The sequence below is a fragment of the Vulpes vulpes genome, chromosome 5 (assembly GCF_048418805.1).
Source record: "Vulpes vulpes isolate BD-2025 chromosome 5, VulVul3, whole genome shotgun sequence".
Classification (NCBI taxonomy): domain Eukaryota; kingdom Metazoa; phylum Chordata; class Mammalia; order Carnivora; family Canidae; genus Vulpes; species Vulpes vulpes.
Genome location: NC_132784.1, coordinates 35,447,559 through 35,458,342, shown reverse-complemented (window position 1 = coordinate 35,458,342; position 10,784 = coordinate 35,447,559).

Sequence of the window (10,784 nt, the reverse complement as noted above, 5' to 3'; positions counted from 1 at the left end):
ACAGTGGGGGTCACGGCCTCTATCTCATATTTCTGAGAATAAAATGAGCAAATGTATGTTAAATGCCCAAGACCCAGGAGGTGTTCAGTAAATGCTAGCTATTATTATTGACTGTAAGGACAAATCCACCAGAATTGAGGACTTTGGAGACGGAAAGGGGATTATTATAATCATCCAGATGACCCAGAGATAACTCTAATTGCTACTCTGTCTAGGATGAAGCTATTTTCATCTGGAGCATCGATCTCTTCTTCTATATCTCTTGAGAGCCAAGGAAGCATTGGTGAACAACTAGTGAACTAGATAATTAGGCATTTTCTCTAACTCATAAAGTGAAGTGATGTCCAACTGTTTACCCTCAGGCCCACTGATATAATGGATACATTCTACTTGTTACTAAGTAGAGAATGGAATCTATGGAAAAGTTTGGAGGAAATAGCATTTCTGATGTTAGAAGCTGTCGGGGGGGGGGGGCGGATTACGAGATGGATGAGGTAAAATGCTATTTAGGATGCTTCTTTATGAGGCAAAAATATTCCAAATAAAAAAATTAAAGAGGCTTTTTATGATTATTGAGGATGATATGCCCAAATGGATCATGTTTTAAAACTTATAATGGATTACATGCCTAAAACTAAACTCTAAGACAAAATAGACATCCTAAATTCTACATGAGAGCGTATCTGGTGTTTTACAAGGAGAGGAGAATTCTTGAAATGCACTTGGCCTTGGCCGTGGGTGCAGCCTGGTAAGCCTCAGCTCATGTAGCCGGATGAAAACCACACCCCAAAACCTTCCTCTCCAAATATGCTTCCTCCTTCATCCCCACTAAAGGAGTCCAATGGAATCAAAAAGAGGATGAAAAAAAAAAAAAAAAAGGCCTGGCCCTAAAAGACATTTCCATCCCTGATCTGTTTGCAGGGACTTGTTCTAGTCATGAAAGTGTTGTTCCTGCTTAGTCCTGCCCTGATGAGTGAGAAAAATATCTTTCCAACCTCAGGATAATTAAGGTATTTCTTCCCTGGTTGAAGGGTATGTAGAGAAGCTGTCCCTGAGGGAATCAAAGTTCAATCTAACAAGCATCAGGGTAGCATGTCTCAAAGTGTTCTGAAGAACTCTGAAGGCACTCTAAGGGCTTCTCTCTCTCTCCCTCCTACATATATGCATATACATCACATGTATCCTTTGAGATAATTCTAGCTGCCATAACAAACAAACCCCAAAATGAGTAATGACTCCAACACAGTAAAAGTTTATTTCTCTCTCCGATGAAGTCCAAATGGGGAACACAGAACAGACACAGCATCCTTCATCCTGTGCTTCTGACAGTCTTTCCTTCATGACTTTCAAATTGTCCTGCCTTATCTGCATCAAACCAAAGAATGAGAAATAACACAGGGAAGTAGACATTGTTATGGGTTGAACCATTTCTGCTCACATTCCATTAGCTAGAACTTAGTCATTCAACCTGATATTATTACAGGAAATGAGAGGAAATATGGTCTAGACGTAGGCACCAGGAAGAAAAGGGAACAGTTTGGTGAATAACTAGGTGGTTTCTGTGTATAGATTATAGCCCCGTCCCCTTTGATTTGTCCCCCCTCATATACCTGGCCTTTTCCATAAGACTTTGCAGTGTCCTCTCCTTGTATGGTGCCATACTTACCTTCCTCTTACATATGGATGTGGTCATACGACTTGCTTTGGACAATTTATTGAGGCAGAAGAGACTGTGTACCCTTTCTGAATCTTGCCTTAAGAGGCCTTACATGTGTGCATTTGCATTCTTTACGTCTAAGTAGAACATACCTAGGTAGGCCGGCTAGCCCCAAGACAAGGACAAGAGACACATGGAGAAGAGCCAAGTCATTCTAATCTAATTCAGCCCCTACTAAACCCACACACACACACACACTTAGCCCACTCTCAGGTCCATGAGATTAGTTATTATTATCCACTGAGGTTTATTTTATTTGTTTGTTTGTTGGTTTGTTTTTATCCACTGAGTTTTGAAATGGTTTGTTATGCAGTGGATTTTGGCAATAGCTAACCATTACATACTGCTCCATCACGTCTCAACAACTTTAGTTTTTAAACTCTGAAATAGAAATCTATAACATGTGGTGGCTCAGTTGGTAGGGCATCTACCTTCAGCTCAGGTCATGATCCCAGGGTCTGGGGAATCGAGCTCTGCATTGGGCTCCTTGCTCAGTGGGGAGTCTGCTTTTCCCTCTCTCTCTCTACCCCTCCTCTGCTAGTGCTTACTCTGTCTCTCAAATAAATAAATAAAATCTTTAAAAAAAGAAATTTACAACACAGTTTCACTAGATACATCACAACGAACACTCTAGATATCACTATAGATAGCATTCCTCCCTTCAAGTAAGTCCTATTTAAAAAGCATATACTATAAATCAAAATTAAAATAATTTCAACTTAATTTTAGATTACCTAACAAACCTTTGGCTCAAACCAAATTGAAATGCAACTGTCTGTTTTTAAATACATCAGTGCCTATATTGACAGTAATGATTTGATAAGAGGAACTAATACATTGTGGGAACTTAATCATATTGAATAATATGGTTTATATTTACCACCATTTTTAATGTATGATCTTAATCTACTTGATAAAGAAAAATTTCAGAAGGTTTCATAAAAAGATAAGAACATTGTTCCGAAAGTTCCAAAAACATACTTTACAACTTTGGTTCCTATGGACCATGTTGAGGAGTAGTTTATTCATTCCATAGACAGTGCTTCAGTAGAGTTGCTATGTTCTGTACTTCCAATTATCTAGAGAGATCAAGAAGACACACTTTGCTTGGTTAATGTCTAGCCAACAGTATGGATAACAAGTGTCCACCTTGGTTGCAATCAGATGGGGGTGGGAAGGTGAGGGAAAGGAGAAGGGAAGAGGGAGACAAAAGGAGGAAAAGGTGGAGATGACACAACACAAGGATGGCTATAGGACCAAAGGAATGGACAGGTCACAGAGAAGGGTATATGAAAAGTACTGACACCTCAAAACATGCCTGCGATGACTGCTAGAGGACTCCAGGCAGGGGCCACAGTATATACAAGAGGCTGAAGCAGAGAGGATATGCCTCTGTTATCTGCCTTCAATGCTCTTTGGTCAGTTTCTTTATTATTATCTCTTTCTGTCGCTATGTCCCTGATACTCAAGACAGAAGTTCCCCTCCTCTGAGCTCTCTGATCTCCCTTGATTTACCTCATTCTATTATTTGTCACACCATAAATGCCTCTCTACAAATCTATATCCCCCAGAAGAGTAAAAAATCCATGGGGAATAGAGACCATATCTACTTTACCCATTGTCCTCCCAGCGCTAACATACCTGACGTGCGGTAGGCGTTCAGCAGGCATTGCCAGAGTAGTGAGTGGCAGTTACCTGTTGAGCCCTGTGCTTGAGGAATCATGAATATCCACATAATATCTACATGTACTATTCACAAACACTTCCAATATTTACATGTTGCATTTGCAAACATCTCGTTCACTTCCAATTTATTTCAGAGAGATGCTATTTTACTTTAGTTCCTGAAAATCCTTGGAGATTCTGAGCCAAACTATTAAAAGATATCTAGATAAGTAAATTTTTAAATGTACAATAAGCTCTTGTCAGCCTTGAATTGATTAGAATGACTTTAAGAATCTTTCCACTGATTAAATGATCATAACTGCCATTTCATTTTCATACATTATTTATCGGTGCAATTACAAAATAAATAAAACACCATATAAGAAATTAAGTTGTAATGTGTTGCCCCTGGAGATTTCATGATTTATAATAGTTACGTTTCCTTCTGAAGTAACTAAGAGTTTATATCCCTGAGGGGTTATTGTTTACAAGGAAAGTAACATAATCTTTGGGGGGAATCTATCTTCTCTTCTGATTATAAAAGTAAAACCTATTTACAGACACTTTGGGGGAAAATAATTATAAAGACGTACAGAGAAGATTGGATTAAAATACTGAACTAAGAACATCACTGTAACTCAAAATCCCTTGAAATGGGAGAAATATACTACTTGAAAAGCGTCAACATAAATAGAGCCAGAAAACCAAAAGGCGTAACATCAAGAAGTCATAAAAGAATTCCCACAAAGTAATAAGCATAAAGATCAGATTGGCAAAGGACTACACATCCAAAAGCTGCAGGTTGGGAGAAAATTACTGCAGAACTCCTAGCAACACCAGAGGCCAGACCAGCTCAGGGTCCACACATTCTAAGAGCAAGAAGAGACATGAGGAGGCCAATTAATTTTAGGACAATGGGGCTGGGCCGTGGGTCAGTCTGTCTGGGAAGGGCTTCTAGCACCAAGGTTAGAGGGAGAGGGACAGATGCAGATCTGCAATATCCCCAAAGACCACAAGGAATGCGGCAGGAACAGCACACTCCAGTATTGGCTCTTTGCTAAATTCATATAAACAGCTCTGCGAATTGGGCTTCTGATTCTGTTTGGCAGCTCGTGATGCCAGTGCCTCCAGCATCTCAACTATTCCTCTCTCCAGAAGACAGTTTTCCCACACAAGCTGCCTAGACACAGGCCACGGCCAGTCAAATATGAAAGGTATTTTTTTCAAAATTTTGTCAGTACTCTTCCTTCCCAGTCACAACCCAATCAGGAAGCAAAAATCACACCACGTATTTGAACAGTGCTGCTGGATCAGAAATAGGGTATCGCAGGCCAGCTCTCCAAGGGTTAACTGCACGCCACGTCAGCTGGGAAGAAGTACTGCTGCCAAGTGAAGAAGCCTGGAGGCCTCTCATCAGAAGAGGAAGCTAACAGCCGGGAGCAAGTCCGGTCTGCTCCCCCAGCCCTCCCACCTCACTCCGACAACCCCTAAGAGCACAGACAACCAGAACCACTGCAAAAGCAGAAAAGTGGTTTGAAGAGTTCCAGCTTCAGCATCACAAAGCCAAACATCAAAGAGTAGATTTGGAGCCAAGAGGCAATAGGTTAGTCACTGGCAAAACCACCAAAGAGAGTAGAGGAGGAAAACTTTTCCCCTACCCTCTTAGGTTCTGCGACTGGGACCTTCGAATTCAATTGATGGAGAACAGATTAACAGGAGAAAAACATACAGATTTTTTTAAGACTGATTTATTAATTAATTAATTAATTAATTTACTTACTTATTTATTGGGTGGGAAGTAGGCGCAGAAGGAGAGGGAAAGAGAAACTCAAGCAGACTCTGGCTGAGCCTGGAGCCCGACACAGGGCCCGATCCCAGGAACCTGAGATCAGACCTGAGCCAAAGCCAAGAGTCGGACACTCGACCGACTGCACCACCCAGGCGCCCCCATACAGATTTTATTTGATGTTTCCATCTGTACATTCATTGAGGCTTTCATAGCAAGTTAGTGCAGAGCCAAGTAGCAGTTAAACTCAAAAGGACAGAGAAGGGAGCCTATGTGCCTTTGAACATAGGGCGAGAAATTTTGGAGAAGTGACCAAAGGTAAAGGATTTTGGACTTCTACAGGTGGCAAATTGCTTGTACATCTTTTTCTCTAACAATCACATAGCACACACAATCAGCATAGTTGCCCTTGGCTGCCTTCCTCCATCTTTTAATCTAATGCTCAGTGTCTAAAGATTTTTCACTTCTTTGGTTAGTTTTTTAAAAGTGGAGTCTTCGCAACAGGTATAAAAATCAATGAAATACTCATTTCAACTTCCTTGTTTTGAGAAGTCTCTGGTCCAACAACATATACAATAAGTTTTAGTTGCTCGACACAACTTTTGTCCCTGCCACAATCCGACTGAATCAAGCAATAAGTGTTTTTCTAAATTTCTGTATCATATTTTGGCCCCCACTTAATTATTTATTAAATCAATAATGATATATTAAAATCTCTGTGCTAGTGAGCAAAAATTTGTTTCACAATTTCTTTTCCATCATACATGTTTAGTCATTCTAGCATTAAATTACTTCTACCGAACTTAGAAAATTTTCTTCTTTTATCAGTAAATATTGTACCACAAAACCTGTTATGCTTGTTTTCAAGAACATCTTGCTAATACTCTCTATCTCTGTCAATGCTCCACATTTTCTTGTTTTTGTCGAAAACTATCAATTGTTTGTTTATTTATTCAGCCTCTTTTGTTCCAGTGTAGTAACTGCCCATGAGCCTTCTGGTGTGCAAGTGACATTTCATGATCATAATTAAATCTTCATTCAGGGAAGAATATGAAGTTTCAGGGATTTCTTCTGATCTGTTCAAGTTATGAATTTAATTAGAATAATTTCCTGACTCATTTTCTTTTACTTTTTGACCAATAAATAAATCCTAATCAAATAAGAATTTGTGATACCTGTTTGCAGATCTTACATGGGTCATGTTCAATGGAGATCTGTTCTCTTTCATGCTTTTGATGTCTAAAAACTTAAGGACACGATTTCTTTGAAAACTTCTTTTTTTCAGCTTTTTTCTTTTTCTGAGTTACACTTTTATATTATCAGTTTCAACTTCTATATAATGTAACCTTGTACTATGAAATAGTATTTATCTCTGACACACAGCCCAATCCTTCCGGGTTGCCTTTTTTCCCCGAGTGTACTTTCTTAAATATTTTTTTTGCAATATTATTGTGGTAAATTATACATAACATCAAATTTACCATCTTCACCATTTTAAGGGTCACAATTCAGTGGCATTAAGTACATGCACAGTGCTGTGCAGCCATCAACACTATCCATGTCTAGAACTTTCTTATCACAACCTGAAACTGTACTCATTCAACAAGTCTCCATTCCTCTTTCCTCTTTAAGCCCTTAGCAACCACCTGCTACTCCATGTCTCAATAAATTTGACTATTCTAGATGCCTAATATAAGTGGTATCATACAATAGTCATCTTTTTTATGGCTTGCTCCACCTGACACCAATGTCTCCAAACATTTAAGGATGGAGAATATTGTGTCTTATACATTTTGTTGATCCAGTCATCTCTTGATGGGCATTTGGGTTGTTTACACCCTTTACTGCATCTCTGTTGTCCATTTGGGGGGTGTAGCCTAGGAGTAGAATTTCTGGCTCATATGGTATTCTATGTTTAACTTTTCAAAGAACTCCTGGTTGATTTTTTAAGTACATTTTCCCTACTGCACTTTTTATTTCTCTTAATGAACTTTAGATTCAGATTTGTAAAGTTTCATTAAAATTTTCTAGGAAATTTAATTGGAATTTTATTATTGATAAATGAATAGAATAAACTACATTTTTTATAATATTAAACTCTTGCACACAGCAACTTAGTAATTCCCTCCATTTATTCAGGTCATCCTTTCCAACCTTCATTAATGATCTTCAACATTCTCTTTATTTCAAATTGTTTTCCTATTGTAAATGCAACATAAGAATCTCTTTAAAATCCTTTAGGAGAAGATCTATTTAGAAATAACAATATGAGGTTTAATTATTTCCTGTATTTTTAGATGTTTAAGGTTTTTTGACTTTTGCTATTATAATTTAAGAAAAAAGATTATTATATATAAATCTTTGACTACTTTTCAGATCTTTCTTTTAGAATCTTCAAAATAGATTCTGTATATTTGAGGATCCAAGAGAAGAAACAATTTTAAGGTTCTTGAAGGCATATTCTTGATACACCACTTCCTGTTGCACTAAAAATAAAATTTAAACTCTCCACTATTGTCTACATAGTCCTCCCTGACTTGGGCTTGCACCCATTTCCATTATAATATCCTGCTACTTCCTTCCTAGTCACCCACAGGCCAACTCTATTGGCCTCCTTTCTGTTTCTAGAACACGTCAAGCTTTTGCCAAAACTTCAATGGCCTAACACAATAGAAGTTTATCTCATACTCACATAAATCCTCTACCTTGCAGCTGCAGCATATAGAACAGATGGTCTCTAAGAAGGTTGCAGTAAGGAACACTGGTTCTTAATTACCTTGGCCCAGTAATCAATGTCATGTCTACTCATAGTGCATTGACCAAACCAGTCATAGGACCCAGCCTAACCGCAAAAGAGTTGGAAAATGTCAAGGAGGGTATGGAACATTTGGTGAGCCCTGTCTGACTCTGTCAAAATGGCCATAATTTGCCTTTCTTTTATTTCTCTTGGCAATAAATATCCTTTTATATATTTGATAACTATTAATATCATGTTTCATGAGTTGCTTGGGCATGTCCTTTCTCCAGTTACTTGCAGGAATTCCTATTATTTTATTATTTGCTCATTGGAGATATTTATATTTTAAAGCTATTTTAGAATTTCTTAATGATTCTACTCATTACCTGTTCCAATTTTTTTATGCACTTGGCTTGCATCTTAATGTTATGCATTTTGCTAGAATGGAAAAGTTTTTCTTTTAAAATAATAATCTATTTTCTTTTCATTAGATCTAGCTAATAAGTCTATAATTTTCCTTTTTAAATTTTTCCGTTGCATTTAAATTTTAAAAGTCATTTCCTACCTAAATACCACATATTTACCTATATCTTATTTATGATTTGACTTTTTACATTTAACTTCCCAGTAAAAAATAGAAAACAATTTATTGCTAGCAATAAATGAGGAAGTCCCCAAGACTGAAATCATATAACAGATCAGAACAGAGGTATGCATCATTATCTTTACCTTAGACAAATTGGCTACTAAAACTGAAGCTTTATTTATTGTACAGGGGAATAGCAGAAGCTAGATGGAGTAGCAGAGAGATGCAGTCCAAGGAGGAAACGGATACATCAAGCTATCACCAGCTACTAGAACATCCAACTTCCTTTCCCGTTCTGATTCTAAGTTCTTAATGTTCACTCCTAATTGAGTTTTCTTCCCATGCTGCTTGCCTACAGGGAAAGAATACATGGACTAAAGACACAAATATCCAGGCTGCCTGTGTTACATAAGAATAAATTGATGTTCTAGTTTGCACACCACTCTTATTTGTTTAGAAAAAGTCAATTCCCAGGAGCCTAGTTACTTTACTTATGCTTAGAGTTTAATTTCAGAGCCTTAAACACAATGATAATACCCAAATGCATTTGGACTTGGCTAGAAATTACCGTCTTTCCTGGGCAGAACCACTGCATGCATGATTGCTTTGAAGACCAATACACTTCATGAATTCTTTGTCCTTGCATAAGGACCCTACTAACCTTTTCTGAATTATTTCAGATTTAGTATTTGTGCTACCAAATTGAACACATGGATTATATTTAAAGCCTAAATTAAGGGCCAATGTGTCCTTTGGCAAACAGGCCAAATCCAGTCCATCGTAAATGAAGCTTTACTGAAACACAGCCTTGCCCATTCATTTACATATTATCTATACCTGCTTTTACTCTACAACAGATTTGAATAGTTGTAACAAATAGACCACATGGCTTGCAAAATCTAAAATGCTTATTATTTGGCCCTTTAAAGAACAAGTGTGCTGACCTCTATTCTAGGGCAGTGGTAGAGCAATAAGGTAAAAAGAACCTAGATCCCCTGATGAGCTAGTATGGAACCCCAGCCATCCTATATGGCTATGGCTCATCTTCAGCAGGATATTACAGAGAATTACATTTATATTGTATTTGTGCCCCTGGACTTTTGTGATATTAAAATTAATTCTCAGGTACCACAGTTGACTATCACATAACAAATCAGTTTGGAAACAAATATGTATCAGTCACGCTAGGCTAGGTTATGCTGGACTCATAATAACCCTTGAAATTTTAGCTGCTTATAAGAAACAGGTTTATTTCTCACTCATGCTATATGTCTGTAGACTCTGAGTGAGCTGCTAGTTCTGCCCCATGTCTTTTTGCTGCAGAGCACAAGCTGAGGGGGTCCCCACCATTTGAACCATTACTTTTGGTCTGGCAGGAGGGAAGGAACATGGAAATCACGAACTCTTTTCTTAAACCTTCCACTTAGATGTGACGTCGGTTTTGTTCACCTTCTATTGACCAAAGTAAGATATCTACTGTAGCATATAATATTGAGGCCCTGCCCCATGGTCCTCAGTCACTTGAGTTCACCTAGACTACAGTGCAATTCTCAGCAAGCTGACAGCTTCCTAACCCAAATGCCTATTTCTCTTTTTTTATTCTCAAGGGCTTTCACTAATACCAGAGTTTGTTCCACACATGAGGGCCCTTGACAGGATTGAATATTAGTTACCCATAGATTTCCCCCATTCCTGTGTCCCTCCCCCATTTCCTCATTTTTGTTCCATAAGATCACTTCACAAATATTCTATGCTATATTTAAGGCTTTGTCTCAAGGTCCACTTTTATGAGAATTTAAAGTAAGATACGTGGCCACATTTTTCACAGAAATTAAAAATAATCCTAAACTTATATGGAACCACAAAAGACCCCAAATAGCCAAAGCAAAGCAATCCTGAGAAAGAACAAATGTGGAGGCATTGCAGGTCTTGACTTCAAACTATACTACAAAGCTATAGTGATCAAAACAGTATGGTACTGGCATAAAAACAGACAGACCAATGGAGTAGAATAGAGAACCCAGAAATAAACCCATACATATATGGTCAACTAATATTTGATGAGGAAGCTAAGAATACTCACTGGGGAAAGAATCATCTCTGTTAGGAAAACTGGATACCCAAAAGCAAAAGAATGAAATTGGATCTCTATTTATGCCACTCACAAAAATTAACTCAAAATGGATCAAGGACTTAAATGCAAGATGTAAAACCATGAAACCCCTAGAAGAAAAACATAGAGAAAAAGTTCCTTGACATCAGTCTTGGTGATGATTTTTTAGATATGACACCA